Source organism: Diuraphis noxia, unplaced genomic scaffold (assembly GCF_037042655.1).
Source record: "Diuraphis noxia isolate RWA-SAM2 unplaced genomic scaffold, SU_Dnox_SAM2 contig0003, whole genome shotgun sequence".
NCBI lineage: Eukaryota > Metazoa > Arthropoda > Insecta > Hemiptera > Aphididae > Diuraphis > Diuraphis noxia.
In genome coordinates, this window is record NW_028301713.1 from 19443646 (window position 1) to 19457619 (window position 13974).

Consider the following 13974-nt stretch of genomic DNA (forward strand, 5'->3'; position numbering starts at 1 on the left):
ATTTTGTAGTGCTTAATATGGATTATAAGTTTTAAGAGAAAAATTAAGTTTTAAGGGAGATAAACAAAGTGAAAAATAATTTTTTTTTTTTAAGTGAGATAAAGTTTGAATAACGGATTTTTTAGTGATTAATACGGATTATAAGTTTTAAGAGAGATAAACAAAGTGAAAAATAATTTTTTTTTTAACAAGTGAGATTAAGTTTGAATAACGGATTTTTTAGTGATTAATATGGACTATAGGTTTTAAGAGAAAATTTAAGTTTTAAGAGAGATAAAATAAAAAGTGAAAGAAAAATTTTTTTTTTTAATAAGTGAGATTAAGTTTGGATAACGGATTTTGTGGTGATGAATACGGATTATAAGTTTTAAGAGAAATTTTAAGTTTTAAGAAAGATAAACGGATTTGAAAGAAAATTTTAGTTATAAGTAGAATAAAATTTTAAATAACGGACTTTTAAGTAATTATACTCAACATAAATGTTAAGCTTTAAGATAAAAATTTAGATATAAGGGAGAATATATAGCAAACGGTGTAAAATATAAATAAATAAATAAATACAAAATTAAGAACTAGATAATCTATTTAGATATAGCATGTTTATAATTAGTAATGGTAGATAAATAAGGGAATGTGGTATTTAAAAAATAACGATAATAATCTAACTATAAATTTAAATACAGAAAATATTAAATTGGTTTCTCAGAGCTTTAATTTATTGAAAGCTGATAGGGAAGAATTAATAGAATTCCTCAATAATTTGACATTAGAACAAGTACAGATTTTATTTAATGCTAGTAACGCAATTCGAATAGAACATTTTAGGGGTAACATAAAAAATTTAAACAACAAACAATTAAATATTTTCGAATCTACCTTATCACAAGACGAATTTGACATATTTTTTAACGGTAAATTAGGACAACTACCTTACATAAAGAAAGATAGACTGCAAACGATTTTACATGAACAATTTGGCATAGTAACAGACGTCCACACTCAGGAACAGTTAAGAGATTTAGCACGTAATATCATACGGGAAAATATTAAAGTTAATAACGAATCGTTACAGATACTAACCAATAAACTAGTTGAAAACTTAGGAAATCTAGAGGACAAAGACGATCAAGATAATTTAATTCCCGATGATACAACATCTATTCTAGACAAAACAATAGATAGTAAAAACTTCAATATAAATCAAACAAATTGCATAGAACCGACGAAATTAAATAATAATTATAACAATAAAACCGAACCGGAATCAAAAATGGAATTTAAACCAATTATCCATCAACCACAAATTTTTTCAGGGAAAATGGGAGAAGACGTTGATTCTTTTATAGAAAATTTTGATTTGGCCGCAATAATAAATAACTGGGGTGAAACAGAAAAAATTACGTTATTACCATTATATTTGAAAGATTCGGCATCAAAACTTTTTAAATTAATAAAAACCAAAACACCAAATATAAACTGGGACCAGACAAAAAAACAAATCAAAGAAAAATTTACTAATATTGGGAATGATAAACTACTTAGAATACAATTAAACCAAAGAAAGTTAACGGAGAATGAAACTTTAAATGAATTTATAATAAATATGATGGAACTTTGCTATAAAATTAATCCAAATATGATAGAGGAAGAAATTTGCGAGAAAATATTGGCGGGCTTACCAGATGAAATATACAATAAAATCGAAATATTAGATAACACTAACATAACTAAAATATCAGAAAATTTAAAAAGATACGAATTAGCAAAAATGGTTAGAAAAACTGATGTAAAACAAAATTCAAGTTTAGATAGTTTAAATGAAGAGATAAACACTTTAAAAAAACACATTCAACAATTAACCACAGATAAAAGGGAAATACCAGTACAAAATTATACACCAAATTATACAAATAGAACTAATTACAATGGCGAATTTTATAATCAACAATTTCCAAGTCAATATTTCCCACCGTATCTTAATCCGAGCCATCAAAACCCTAGATTCACATACAATCAAACTAGCCAAAGTATACCAAATACATTTACACAACAACAAAATCGGTATCAAAACTATCAACACGGGAATACTCCAAGGCAGATACCGACGTGTTATGGATGTGGAAAAGTTGGACATATTAAAAGAAACTGTCATGGCCAAAAAAACTAAAACTCCTGCAGGCACCTGGGTCTGTAAAGGATATACCTCAAAATACCAGGAATAACAATAGTATTATAACCAATAAAATAAACCAAGTATTATATAGTTGCTTTAAAATAAATGAACAAATAAAATATAAAATTGAAATATTAGGAAAAATTAACGATAAACCGACATTGCTACTGTTAGATACAGGAGCTAGCGTGACAGTTATAGATAAAAAAACTACATTAATTGACAATATTAAACCAATTAACGATATATACTTGGAAGCAGCCAATAATTCAAAATTAAACATTTTAGGCTCTATGATAATTAAAATACAAATTGCATCAGTCATAGTACACCATCAGGCAGTGGTAGTAGATAATTTATGCGCCCCAATCTTATTAGGTTTAGATTTTATGGTAAAAACACAAATAGTCATGAATTTAAAAGACAATATAATACTACTCAGATATGAAAATCAAGAAGTTAAATTACCAATAAAAACTCAGGAAGTACAAAAGGATATACAGGAAACCAAACCACAATACGTTTCCCACGAAATACGAAACGAGTATCAACAATTTTTATTGCTTAACAATAATGAACAAAACTTTAACCATAAATATCAGGAAATAAATGGCGATTTGTTCAGTGATCAGTCAAGTGACGCCATCGCTCATTGCGTCAGCGAATGCCTAACAATGAATCGCGGTATCGCTTTACAGTTTCGTAAAAAATTTAATAACATCGACAATTTAATTTTACAAAAAAAACGTGTAAGGGAAATCGCATTCATTAAAACAGAAAAACGATGGCTATTATACTTAATTACAAAAAAATACTATTACGAAAAACCAACGTACGATAACATATTTGCGACATTACAAAACCTGAGGACATTTTGCTTAGAACAACAAATTAAAAGAATAGCATTACCGAAAATATGCGCGGGACAAGACGGAAAAGAATGGCCCATTATTTCCGGTATGCTGAGGTTCATATTTCGCAATACATGCATAACAATATCTATTCATGACATCAAAAAGCCAATATTAAATTATAACGAAACCACCAACACAAATAAGTCAATATTAAATAACAATGAGTCTACCAAAAAAATTAATAATAATGGAATGGAACTTGTTTTTACCGACATTATTGACCACACACTGATGGAGAGTATTTTATTTGATGCGTCACACTTAAACAAAATCGAAGAAGTACCTTCTGACGGTGATTGTGGTGCACATGCAATACGTGTATGTTTGAGGGAAGAAGGGCTAGAGGTATCCACAATAGAAATACTAAGAAAAATTAATATACCAAATACGAAATCGGGATATTATATGACAGAAGATGACTTGGCATATTTAGCAGACCAATTTAATAAAAATTTAACAATAATCTCTAAACACAAAAACACAGATAATAACGTATTAAACACCGCTATAATATACTGGAAAAAAAAACCGACCGACGATAGGAGTAATTCATGAAAATAATCATTGGACTCCAGCATTAATAAATCAAGAGTCATCACCACTCACTGTACATAACACATGCATGTATACAGTTATACCCGATGTAAATATTATTACAAAACATACAAATCGGTACTTAGACGAATGCTACAATCGATTAAATTTATCTAATCTTAATGAAAAAAAATACTCATTAGACAATATTAACATAAACAATCCCGTAGAAATAAAAAATAACGATGTAAACAAAACACCTATTCTGTGGTACACTCAGTTTTGCCAGGATTGTGAACATCTGTCAACATCTAAGTCAGCATTAAAATCTCATGAATATACGAACCATCCTTACTGGACCGAGGGGGGAGAGGTAATGTTTTGCGAGGTGTGCGGAAGCTATATTAGAGAATATCGTAATATACCAATGAATGAAAAAGAAGAAAAATTACTAGATAGACACAAAAAAACAAGATTTCATCATATAAACAACTTAAAACAAAGTAACCTGAACAACGATAATGAAATATTAAAATATAACAGTACACAATATATAGATAAACAAAACACGGACGAATTAAAATTTGATATAAACCCGGAGCTAACCCAAACACAACAGACACAATTAAAAATAATTTTAAATAAATATACAGATTGCTTTGCCAAACATTCCATGGACTTAGGGGCAATAGACATAGGAGACGTACCTATACCAACAATAACAACAGAACCTGTTAACTTACCACCATATAGATTAGCGTTGACAGAACAACAGGAACTACAGAGACAAATTAAAGAATTACTAAAATCTGGTCTTATAACTCCATCTATTTCCTCATACGCCAATCCGGCATTTCTAGTGAACAAAGCAGACGGTTCGAAGAGATTAGTGATAGATTATAGACGGTTGAATAAACAGGTACCACATCAAAATTTCCCAATAACTCATATGCAAACGGTTTTCGATTGTTTAGAAGGGGCAAAGTATTTTAATATAATGGACATGCAACAGGGATTTCTGAATATTCTATTAGGAACAACAGATAGGTACAAATTAGCATTTATAACACCATTTGGGCTGTACGAATGGACACGATTTCCGTTTGGTTATAAAAATTCACCACGACAGTTTTCAAAAGCAGTAACAGTATTTGAGTTAACTAAGGGAGACCAACATTTTTTTGAGAATAAACAATTCACTACCAACCCAGGTATTTATTTCGAGAATATATCCCCACTACACATAGCTATTTCTCAATGGAATTTTTTGACGTTTTATAATATTTCGAATTACGAAAGTAGTTATGAGTTCATAAATATATATTTTAATAGATTTAAACTAATTTGCCAAAAATTTGAAAATAAATCAACGTACATTAATGATATATGTATAAATTTTAAAAAAAATTAACGCAGTACTATTAGATAAAATTAATGAGGAAAGAGATGTTCTACAACAATATTTAAATATCGATAAAAAATATAATGTAAACCCTAAGGACTATAGAACAAAACGAAGCTCATTTTTCGGGGGGATTGGAAAATTACAACGAGCCCTATTTGGAGTTTTGACTGAGGAAGAGGGTGAAGAATACCAAAATAAAATTAGAATTTTGGAAGAAAAACAATTAAAAACACTTTTAATACAGAAAGATTAAATTAAAATTTTTGAAAGTACTCTTGATTCAGTGACAACAATTTCATCAGATTTTACTAAAATCAAAAATAATTTGAATGGCTATATAAATAAAATAAATTTCGAAGTAAATAGTCAAAAGGAAGAATTAAAGATAGTAAATATAAAGGAATATATTATGTTATATAACTCAATATACAATGAGCTTATCAATCAATTTTCAAAAGAAACTTCAATTTTATTAAACACAGTACTAACAGCCCACAGAGGGCAGATAAATCCACAGATATTAAAACCAACTGAGTTATTAGATCAATTTAAAGACGTAAAAATAAATTTACCTTCAAATTTAAACATGTCAATTGAAATAAACATTAAAAATTACTTTGATTATATGAAAATTATAGAGTTAAATATATTTTATCAGAATAATTTAATTATTTATTCAATAAATGTACCACTAATAGAAAATCTAAATTTTAATTTATGTCGTATCATTAGCTTACCGGTAAACATCAATAAGAATAGGTTTATTTTTATACAATCCCCTGAAGAATATTTAGTCGTAGAAAGTAATAAACAATACTATACATTTTTTTCTCAAGATCAGGTGGACAAGTGTAAATATATTAGAATGATTACGATTTGCAGTGTAAGCATCCCGTTATCTAACGCAATTAAGCCGAATTGTGAATTCCAAATGTTTAAAAAGGGTAACATTATACCATCCAACTGTGAGGTTAAGACGATCAACATGGTCCACGATATTTTGTACCACTTAAAAAATAATAACCAATGGTTATATGCCACTCCCGAACCGAACCGATGGAAATAGTTATTAGTTGTGGAGAAGAAACGGAAAACACGATTATTAATCAAACAGGCCTATTGTCCCTAAAAGCTAATTGCAAATCATTTACAAAAAACACTCTCATAATTTCAAAATATAAAAACCAAAGTCATTTTTCAAAAGACTACTTACCTCCTTTCCATCTACCTAACTTTACCAAAAACTTAAATAAGATAATCATGAAACAAAATGTACCACAAGATAACGCAGATACGATTGAAATACCCAGAAAATTCAATGACTTAAAACTTCATGCAAAATCACTTTCAGTTTTAAATAGAGAAATAGAAAATCTTTTAAGAGATAATGCTAAAGAAAAAACAACAAATATTCACTCTACCGGAATTACAGCATTAATAATAATAACAATAGTGGTAATAACATATAAAATAATTAGATACGTAAAAAATAGGGGTAAAAAAACTAATAACAAAACCCAGGATAAAGTCAATGTAGTATATCACGTGAATAAGAATAAAATACAAAAAGATAACAATATAACAGTTGAAGAAATTGTCGAAACTTAAATATATTACGTGATAATTGATAAACGAAAAATTATAGTAAAAATCAGTGCAACTTGGTACCGGTTTATAATTAACTAAATTATGTAATACTTAAATATTTATATATATATTAATTTTTTTTCTCTTTATAATGTTAACATAAAAGTCGAGTTTCAGATATAGCAGATGTCAAACACCAATTTAGCTGGGTTAATCAACCTAAAAGAACCAACAATATTCAAATTATTTATGGATTAAGGTTATTGTATTAAATTATAATTTTTTTTTTTGTTTTTTTTATGTTCATTTTTGAGTACTATATTTTTATACCATCAGAAATACTTATATTGTCGATTATTGCTATTAAATGGGAATATTATTAAATTATAAAAAAATAATAACAATAAAACATAATCATATTTATAATACGTAAAACCAACACTATTTGTATAAATAAAAAGTATAATTTGCCTCTGGCGGGGTAGAAATACTCGCAAGCAAATACTTATAATATACAAATAGTCTACACATGGTTAAAAAGAAATATGGTTCTAGAAAATTTTGAAAAGCATCCAATTAAAATAAATTGTTAATGGTCATAATTGACAATATAAGAAAGTTAATTAAGGTTATAGAGATTAGAAATTACAAAACCAATTAAATTTGATAATGTATACATATGTAGATTAGGTTAAAAATGTATAAAAATGTAAAAAAAAAAAAAAAAACATGGAAAATCATGAAAAACTTCACCATGTTCAGTCATTTTTTTTTTTTAAATTTTTTTTTAAGGGAGGGAGTAATGTAACAATTATAATATGTTACATGATACCTAAATATATATATATGTACTACACGTCTACACACTTAACATTATGTACGATGAACTGCTGACCAATACAATAATATTAACACACACTCATAACTGTAAGACCTATGGTCAATACACACCATGTATGAAGTAAGTTAGTTCACTGTGTACCTTAGACCTCAACACTCAACAAACATCGAACTCCGTATAACTACGATACAGTCAGATAGTTGGATAGAATATAATTTATATAGCTTGTGAGTATTATTATTTGTAAGTGTTTAATCTATAATAAAACTTAATGATAACTGAAACGGAATCCTAGTTATTTAAATATATTTAAGATCCTGTTATATATATATATATCTACCCCTGGCTACGGTAATTATATCTATAGAGTCCTACGACTCTCACTGGATATCTTATATTTAACTGGTCGTTCCCCCGACCACGTTACAAAGTATTATCATTTTAATTATTTAAAAGCCCATAATTACGCTGAAAATGTACTTTTCACTGTGTAATTTGAATAAGACACTCTTACAGTGATATTATGGATACTATATTTTTGATTCAAATCATTTACAACCACAAGTTTAATTAAATGTTTCAAAATATTAATTTTTTTAAATTTTTTGATATTTCCGATAAGTTCCTAGACTTGGAAATACTCCTAAAAATTTATAGAAAGCATCACTGAGTAAATTTTCCATCCCCAATAACAAACCGCTCTTTAGTTAGGTTAAGTCAGTATCACAAACACACTTTTATTTTTAAAATACTAGCCCTCCCTGAAATTGTTTTGATTTTTCTGCCTATATTTCTACAATGGAAATTTTGTAAGAACATATACCATAAGATAAACATATTTAAATATTTTACTAAATAAAACTGATAACATACTGCTGGATTGTACTGGAAAAAAATTAAATTGTTATTTATTGAAAAAAAAAATTTAAATTTCAAAGTTTTGGTCAATAATACCTAATACTTTTTACAGAGACAGAATCAAAATATTATAGAAAATAATTATTTTTAAAAACCTCAAAAAAATACTAAAATATACAATGTTTAAACATGACACCACAGACTAAACTGTGTTTGTCATGTGCCGCTATATATGAATATTCTCAAAATAATTACCGGTAACAATCAAAATCCAGAAATACCTATCTCTAAACCTTTCAAGGAACTAACATTACACAACCTGGAAAACCTGCATAGAGCAGCCGTTCAGATTGACGTCGTTTTGTTTCATCAGGTGTTGCCCGCTTACGTTGCATCGTTGGCGTATGGTTAATCCCCAGCCTCCCAGACGATGTACGTGCACTAGTTGTGTGATGATAGTTGTAGTAGGACGATAGTGTTGTGCGCGTTTGACTGCACACGTAACCGGGCAACGCGTGTATAAATGTGTGTGTGTGCGCAGGCGACAGTTACATGTAAACACGATTCGCGTCGCTGTCTTCGTCGAATCGTCTTCCTCGTAGATCTAAGGGATGGGAAGAGATTGAGAGAATGGACTGTATAGGAAAGGGTTAAGCTTTTTAGATTATGTATAATAATGAGGTAACTATAAACAACAATGTCTTGTGGTAGGTATATGACAATGTACAGAACAATATTTCATTGTAATGTTCTGCAACGGAAATGACTTATCAACTAGTGTTAGTAAATAATAAAAATGCGCGACCACAATCCTGTCGGCAGATCAATAAATCAATTGAATAATAACTCGACAACAAATAAGTAATAAGTAATACCACAGAACAATATAGAATAGACACTCGATCAGCTGATCGGAATACTGTATCCCAACGGTTGACGTATTGGAAATTGTACCGTATCCGTAATCTGTTAGAATGTTAGCAACGTGTATCCCTCTTAGTTACGGAGTTATAAAAACAGAAACAAACAAATAACGCAGATATGGCCACGATTTAAGATATACAGGTTGCACAACGAAGACAAATATTGTGACTCAAGAACTGACACTTCAAAAAAATTAACTCTCAACGCTCCTTGAGGGGAAAATTGTATTTCAGTGTCGCTACAGCTAGGGAAAATTTTTATTACTATCTAAGGAAATTAGTGTTATTTAAATTATTATGTAATATTATGTCTTTTTATTATTGTTATACATAAAATAAAATATTCAAGTCCAAGTTCAAGTATAATAATAGAATAAATAGTATAAAATCAGAAGCTGAATCAAATGACCACAAAAAGCGACGGAAAATTTCAAAATAGATAATAATATTAGATCTTTAATCATAGGCGTTTTGCTTATTTCGACACCGGGAGCGCTAATGCTCTATTTTCGACAGCTGTTTTATAGTGTCATTTTTAAAGTCACTGCGGGACGCTATTAAACATAGGTCGTTGTGCAACCTGTATATCTTAAATCGTGGATATGGCCAATGGGCATCACAAAAACACTATATCAGTTCTGTCTCTTTTTGTGTGATAATAATGATATGATTTATTTAATTGATAATGCATTCCACGCCCTCCTAAAGACCGTGTTTAAGGCCCCAGTTACCAGATTTTGCCATTATACACAGTGTCTATGCCCTGGTAATACGTTTCACGATGATACGAATAATAAAGTAAACAATAAATACGAAATGACGTGTGTACGACCTGGTATCGGAGTTGAATAGCGATGATAACATGGTGACGGTGTAGTTGCCCCGGAATGACAATCAGCAGGTGGAGGTAGTCCTGAATGCGACGATACACCGAACATCAACGATGGCGAAATCGGCCAACGAGTCAACGACCTTTTGGACTTCGTTACTAATCATTCGCAGAATGGTTGAGCTCTCGTTGAACATTTGACGACACGACAATGAGAAGCGAGCACAACACGGTTCGGGCAATAATTACGAGCCGGCGCGTGTGAACGGCGTATGTCAAACGGCAAGACACGTGGGGATAACGGCGGAAACGCACTGCGTACAAAAAACGGACGATACGACACGAGAAAACGAAACACCACACGGTTCGGGCGCACGGAAACAACCAATATGGTGTTGTTGACGGCGACGGCGCACCGGTTCGCGACGTAAAACAATTCCGGTAGACAGAGAAACAAAACACAAGTAAAGGCCAAGACGGTTGGGCAACGACGAAAAGTCGGTGGCGTGAACACAGCGACCGGTGGCTAGGCACGACGGTATCCATGAACAACGGCAAATAGAGATAAGTGGAGAATCAGTGATGTTGGCTTACGCAGATGATATTTTAGTGATAGGTGATACTAGAGAGGAAGTTATCCAGACAACCGAGAGACTACTTAAGGCAATCCTATCAATGAGCTGAAATATAAATTAAAAATAAATTAAATACATGGTGGTGATGTCATGGATATTCGATGCAGTAGACAACTTCAAGTATTTAGGAGGAAACGTCAATAACAAGAACAATATGCACCAAAAAATAAATTAAAGAATCATGAGCGAGAGCAGGTGTTACTATACTACGTATAATCATTGATTATAAATACTATAATTTATAATCAATGGCCATTAACAAGGTCATTAAAAAGGTGATGAGAGAAAGTTAATAATATATGAAAGAAAAAGATTCCGGAATATATTTGGACCACGATTTAACTGAGAAACATACACGTTTGATAGAAGAAAAAATGAAGAGCTATAGAAATTATACAAAAGATCAGATATTCTAGCCTTTATTAGAAATAAAAGATTAGAATTGTTTGGACACACTTGGAAAGCGGATGGTCAACTAATAAAAAAAGTATTCGTGGAAAAAATGAACTAAAAAAGACCCCTATGAAGATCCAGGACCCGGTGGATCGATGAAGTTGCCTTGGATTTGAAAGTCATATACCAGAATGTGACATATGAGGTGACTTACAATATAGAGGGATGTAGTGGCCTTTAAAGGCAACAATGGTCCTTAATAGACCGGTAAGCTGAGAAGAAGAATAATAAACTGATGTTCACTTAATGCTACAGCCGTCAGAGACAATTTGAAAACTCCTTAAAAAAAAAAAAATGTGAATAATTCAATACAATTGAAAAGAAAATTCAGTCATTTAAAGTCGTTTAATCATTAGAGAAATTATTTAAAATCACAGATTTACGCTGACAAATGACATTTAAGCACTTGAATTAAATTTAAACAAATAAGACACGGATTAAATGGGGTTTTGGAATTATCCAAAATTATTTTTATTATTCTATTATATTCTAGGGAATAATATATTTATGATTCAGATCACTTACATCCACACGTTTAATATTTAATATTAATTATTAAGCCACATGAACAATATCTAATTGAATATACTAAACACATTTTTCAAATTATTCTATTAGTATACCCCACTCCACCAAAATTTGTTTTTAGGTAGTTGTGTTTAATCGAATTCCGATTCTTGCTTAGATGTTTATAATGTTAGTTCCTTGGATCTTGTAATGGATACCTACTACCTACACTTCTCATAATGAAAAATTTTGTAAGAGTAAAAATCATAAAACAAACAACATATTTTACAAAATAAAATAATTTAATGATACGTACTAGCTTTATCTAAAAAAATGTAATTATTAATAATTATAAAATATATTTTATGACCTGGTTTTGTTAAATCCTGTCAACACTTTCATCAAGACGGATAAATTTTATAAAAAAAATTTGAAAAAAGAAAAATAATATTATGCATATCATATAACCAGGGCTCGGGACTTACAGCATTTGCTTATTGTCATGCTATAATACGTTTAATTATGAAGTTTGAAAGTGTTTTTTTCGCTTGTTTCAGCGATTTTTCAAAAAAATGCTTATTTTCCGTTTTTCTGATTATTTTTACTTATTTGATACAGTATTTCTACGTTTTTATAATGTTTTCAACTATTAAATATCGATCACATTTCATTTTTCAGAAAATCCCTCGGAAAATCCTTAAAGTCTCGAAAGTTAAGTTAAATTTATTTTATTATATAAAGGTAAAGATTTATTTTTATTTTGTTTGATTTTTTAGTTTTTTGTCTTTTGGTAAATATTTTTGCTAAAATTTAAGTTTTTTAAATGTTTATTTGAGAGATTATAATGATGTTTTTAAGAGCTTATTTTAATGATTTTAAGTGCTTTAAGTCCCGAGCCCTGCATATAACACTTTGGATTTGGAAATCACTACGTTATATCTCACAGGGTAACTTGTTAAATTTAACACATTTAATTGAGCTGTGAAAACTGAGAAGACTTTTTTCAAATTTTTTTCTTTTATGTTAAAACATTACACTTTTATTTTAATAATGGCAAGATACGGCCCATCCCAACATATTTTTTACAGCATTGATGCTTTAATCTATTGGTAGCTTGAACAAGCATCACTTATCCCAATTTGTTAGTACCTACTTGTTTATTTAATATTTTTTTTTATTATTTAGGTTGAGGCTTCGACAGCAAGGGTCATTAGTCTGTGGAACTGTGAGCGAGGAACTGTTGGTTTGGAACTCGTGGATGTTTTTGGCAGAATTTCAAATGGGCACCCGTAGGTTTCTGTCATGCCCGGGTGGAAAAGGTGGCCTCTTTTTCCAGACAGCGTGTACTGCCTGTAAAACGATGCCGCCCATTACCGGGATTCGAATCGGCGACGCGCGACGGTGTGCATCGCAACCGACGTCTTAATCCGCCCGGACACTACACCCCCATACTTATTTATTTATTATCGTGTATATATTGTATTATATAAGAAAAATTATAACATCATTCTAACACCAGATTATTATTTTACAAATTGTACATACTTGTTATAAACCTTAAGTATTCTTTACGTAGATCTGTAATAATAAACATCATGACAATTTCCAATTCTACATCATATACATCAGTAACTCTTTAGAATTTACCTAATCTATTTAATAGATTTAACCATTAATTCATCGTTTTAATTAAATCACCATATCTATTTGAATCCTACAGAACTTATTTTAATAAGTTACGTATAATTTCTTAATATTCAAGTACAAATAAGATGTTAATAAAAAAGAGAAAAATAGAAAACGATATGCTTCAATATTTCATCCACAAACTACACAGTTTCATTTTTCATCATAACAAGGTAACTTTTTTTAATGGAATTTAATTGTACTTATTTAACTATCCTTAATTTAGCTACTTCAATATTTAACCCATCATAATCATGTATTTAGTCGCCATTATTTAATCCAACATATCAAATTATGTTGTTGGGCTATACCTAACCTAATACCTAACATTGGAAATTATGAAGGTAGATTCCAGTTTTACTCATTGATGGAGCATGATATCATCGTTCTCGCGGGAAAAATTGGGTGCATTGCACATGTGTGGAATTATCTTCTGCGCATGCCCAAAAACACAACAAGGTTTGCTGCAAATGCAATACAAATTTATTGTAACGTAATATTCTGGTATATGCATCGTCAGAGAATATATCAATGTAATTTAATACTAGTTGTTTATTTAACTGTGTTATTATTACTTAGTTATTTTGATTTGTTATAATATCAACATATTATATTATATGGCAAATGTT